This window comes from Oncorhynchus gorbuscha, linkage group LG24, assembly GCF_021184085.1.
Source record: "Oncorhynchus gorbuscha isolate QuinsamMale2020 ecotype Even-year linkage group LG24, OgorEven_v1.0, whole genome shotgun sequence".
Taxonomy (NCBI): Eukaryota; Metazoa; Chordata; class Actinopteri; order Salmoniformes; family Salmonidae; genus Oncorhynchus; species Oncorhynchus gorbuscha.
In genome coordinates, this window is record NC_060196.1 from 58,231,402 (window position 1) to 58,236,273 (window position 4,872).

Here is a 4,872-nt window from a genome sequence, read left to right on the forward strand (position 1 = left end):
CTTCATTGATGGAAATACATTTCACTGGTCATGCTTATCGGCCTGTAGGTTAATTTGCATAATTGAATGTAATTAAACTGGCGCATGTGTACACTATATTCGTTATGTATCTTATCACACGCGTACAGCATACAGATACAGAGCCTTTGTGTAGAAAATCTACCAGACAAGCAAGAGCTGCCGCTACAGCATCTTGTGGTGCGTTCAAGAAAACTGGGAACTCTGGGAAAATACGAGGTCAAATCATGACGTTAGTGATTGTCAGGTCGGATGGAGCTCTAGAAAAAGTCCCGAGTTGGAATTCCGATCTGGTTGACCGTTCAAAACGATTTTTACTAGTCGAAGCTCGTTTTTTCACAGTTCCCAGTGGTTTTGAACGCGGAATCAAACGGCAACGGAAGACAGGCTCTGTCAGCGCGCCCCACATCACTTTGCAATGAGCTGGAGGCAGTATGCAAACATATACGTAGTTGTCTGAAATCTGAACGTTTTAATACATATTATGAGGCATGTATTGCTTTGCTTCAAAGTAGCCTATTATATCTCCTCTCGACGTCTTTCTAACTGATATTTTCATCGCTATCACATGAAACCGCTCGCATGTTCTTTGCGGTTTTGACAACGGTGTTTTCCGCTAATTGCATTATGGAACAAGCGTAGCATACTGCTTGGTGTGCGTTGCTATGCTTATAATGTACATAAATAATAGTTTATCACCATTTTAAGCTAAACGTTTTTATCTGTTGCATTGGACACATTGCTTTTTAATGCAGCCTTGGTCTACTGGTTGTATGAATGTGGGATCTATCGTCTCACAACTGTCACAGTCAGTTTGGAATAGGCAATTTCTTTCTTGACAAGCTGACCAATAGAATAGGTAGGCTAAACGTTGCTACTATAGTAGGTTGACATAGGCTATTGATTTTGCTGTTCGTTAGTCGTCGTCTTGTTGGCCGAGGAAGAGTCAATTTGGAAAGTTATTCTGACAAGTTCAAAGTGCACATCGTTGCATCCTCTAAATGGGTGGACGTCCTAATCAGGTTACGCACCCGAAGCATATGGGTCAGGTTCTCTCACACACACACACACACATAGCTTCGCTTCCTGTAATGTGCTTGCCCTTCGTAGTATATTGTCTTGCTTCAGACTCGGCGAAATCCTATCGTTCATAAGAATCTCGGTTTCTCCTCACTTGGCAGGGTGTTTTAACACGGACATATCAGCGGATTTACATACATTAATGTAGAACATTCAACTTTTACAATTGATTGATGCAGTTTGATTTTTTATTTTAATTACATTTTTATTTAACTAGGCAAGTCAGTTAAGATCAAACCCTCCCTTAACCCGGACGACGCTGGGCCAATTGTGCGCTCTATGGGACTCCCGATCACGTCTGGTTGTGAAATCCCAGGATCGAACCAGGGTCTGTAGTGACACCTCCAGCACTGAGATGCAGTGACCTAGACCAATGCGCCACTCGGGTGTCTCAACATACTGTGATGTTATACAAAGGGGAACATCTCCTAATCATGGTCTGGATTAGTTGACTACTTGAATATTCTGCTCACAATCTAACTAACCACTAACGTTAAGTCACTGCTGTAGCACAGGGCTACTCAGTGGATGGGATGAGTGAATCTCTGCTCACCTTCCTACAGCACCTGGGAGAGTTTGGCCTCATCTTCCAGAGGAAGGTGAGATATGGTGGAGCCAGTGGAACAGTATAACTTTAGACCGTCCCCTCGCCCATACCCGGGCGCGAACCAGGGACCCTCTGCACACATCAACAACAGTCACCCTCGAAGCATCGTTACCCATCGCTCCACAAAAGCCGCTGACCTTGCAGAGCAAGGGGACCACTACTTTAAGGTCTTAGAGCAAGTGACGTCACCGATTGAGAAGCTATTTAGCGCCACCGCTAACTAGCTAGCCATTTCACATCCGTTACACCAGTTTAGACCTAAAGAAAAAGCAGAGTTTACATTGAATAGCACACTATCTACTGTCCCTGTCCTTATCATCTCTGGTTCTGTACCCTGTCCCTCTCTCTGTCGTCTCTTCAGAGGAAGTCTAGAAGGTACTAACCCACCAGGCTGCTGGCGTCAGCTGGTGTCTCCGCCAACTCTTCCTCCACCGCCAGGGACTGGAGATTCAGGTTTCATTGTAGTGGGAATTAACTATCACCTCTATCTCTACAATTATGAACCAACTATCACCTCTATCCGTATACGAGTATGAGCAAACTACACTACATGACCAAATGTATGAGGACACTTGCTCATCGAACATCTCTTTCCAAAATGATGAGCATTAATATGGAGTTGTCCCCCCCTTTTTGCTGCTATAACAGCCTCTACTCATCTGGGAAGGCTTTCCACTAGATGTTGGAACATTGCTGCTATAACAGCCTCCACTCATCTGGGAAGGCTTTCCACTAAATGTTGGAACATTGCTGCTATAACAGCCTCCACTCATCTGGGAAGGCTTTCCACTAGATGTTGGAACATTTCTTCAGGGACTTGCTTCCATTCAGCCACGAGCATTAGTGAGGACGGGCAATTAGGCCTGGCTGACAGTCGGCGTTCCAATTACATCTCAAAGGTGTTCGATGGGGTTGAGGTCAGGGCTATGTGTAAATATGTAACAGTATAACTTTACACTGTCCCCTCGCCCATACCCGGGCGCGAACCAGGGACCCTCTGCACACATCAACAACAGTCACCCACGAAGCATCGTTGCCCATCGCTCCACAAAAGCCACGGCCCTTGCAGAGCAAGGGGAACCACTACTTCAAGGTCTCAGAGCAAGTGACGTCACCGATTGAAACGCTATTTAGCGCGCACCGCTAACTAAGGTAGCCGTTTCACATCCGTTACACCAGTCAAGTTCTTCCACACTGATCTCGACAAACTGTTTCCACAAAATTGTAAGCACAGAATGTAGAATTTCATTGTATGCTGTAGCGTTAAGATTTCCCTTCACTGAAACTGAGCGGTCCAGCCCGTACCTTGAAACACATCCCCATTATTCCTCATCCACCAAACTTTACAGTTGGAATTATGCATTGGGGCAGGTAGCGGTCTCCTGGCATCCGCCAAACCCAGATTCGTCCGTCAGACTGCTAGATGGTGAAGCGTGATTCATCACTCCAGTGAACACATTTATACTCCTCCAGAGTTATATGGTGGCGAGCTTTACACCACGCCAGCCGAGGCTAGGCATAGCATATGGTGATCTTAGGCTTGTGTGCGGCTGCTCGGCCATGGAAACCCATTTCATTGTGCTCCCGACAAACAGTTCTTGTGCTTCCAGAGGCAGTTTGAAATGCTATAGTGTGCATTGCTACAAAGGACAGACCATTTTTACACGCTGCGTTCAGTGAGCTTGTGTGGTCTACCACTTCGCGGCTGAGCTGTTGTTGCTCCTAGACGTTTCCACTTCACAATAACAGCACTTACAGTTGACCGGGACGGCTCTATCAGGGCAGAAACTTGTTGCAAAAGATGGCATCCTATGACGGTGCCATGTTGAAAGTCACTGAGCTCTTCGGGTGTGTCCATATACTTTTGTATATACAGTACCTTAGGAAAGTATTCTGACCCCTTGACCTTTTCCACATTTGGGTAGGTTACATACAGCCTTGTTATAACATTTATTAAATTGATTCTCCCTCCCATCAACCTACACACAATGCAATTTATTAAAAACTTTTCAAACTGAAATATCACATTTCCATAAGAATTCAGACCCTTTACTCAATACTTTGTTGAAGCACCGTAGGCAGTGATTACAGCCTCGAGTCTTCTTGGGTATGACGCTACAAGCTTGGAACACCTGTATTCGGGGAGTTTCTCCCATTCTTCTCTGCAGTTCCTCTCAAGCTCTGACAGGTTGGATGGGGAGTGTTGCTGCACAACTATTTTCAGGTCTCTCCAGAAATGTTCAAGTCTGGGCTCTGGCTGGGCCACTCAAGGACATTCAGAGACTTGTCCCAAAGCCATTCCTGCGTTGTCTTCTCTGTGTGCTTAGGGTTGTTGTCCTGTTGGAAGATGAACCTTCACTCCAGTCTGAGGTCCTGAGTGCTCTGGAATAGGTTTTCATCAAGGATCTCTCTGTACTTTGCTCCGTTCATCTTTGTCTCGAACCTGACTTGTCTCCCAGTTCCTGCCGCTGAAAAACATCCCCACAGCATGATGCTTCTACCACCATGCTTCACCGTAGAGATGGTGCCAGGTTTCCTCCAGAAGTGATGGCCAAATAGTTCAATCTTGGTTTCATCAGACCAGAGAATCTTTTTTCTCATGGTCTGAGAGTCTTTAGGTGCCTTTTGGCAACTCCAAGCGGGCTGTCATGTGCCTTTTACTGAGGAGTTGCTGCCATCTGGCCACTCTACCTAAATGGCCTGATTGGTAGAGTGCTGCAAAGATGGTTGTCCTTCTGGAAGGTTCTCCCGTCTCCACAGAGGAACTCCAGAGCTCTGTCAGAGTGACTCTCGGGTTATTTTCTTTTCACTGTTATACATGGTTGTTCTGTGTGGGAAAGTATTCATGTTTGTGTCTCTCTCTTCATGCTGTGTGTTTTAGTTGATTGTGATACTGCACACGAATTGGTGGTCTGTTGTTTCTAATATTGTCCCCCCTTCCATCTCTCTTTCTCCACACCTCTCTCTCTCTCGTCCCCCCTTCCATCTCTCTTTCTCCACACCTCTCTCTCTCCCCCCTTCCATCTCTCTTTCTCCACACCTCTCTCTCTCTCGTCCCCCCTTCCATCTCTCTTTCTCCACACCTCTCTCTCTCTTGTCCCCCTTCCATCTCTCTTTCTCCACACCTCTCTCTCTTGTCCCCCTTCCATCTCTCTTTCTCCACACCT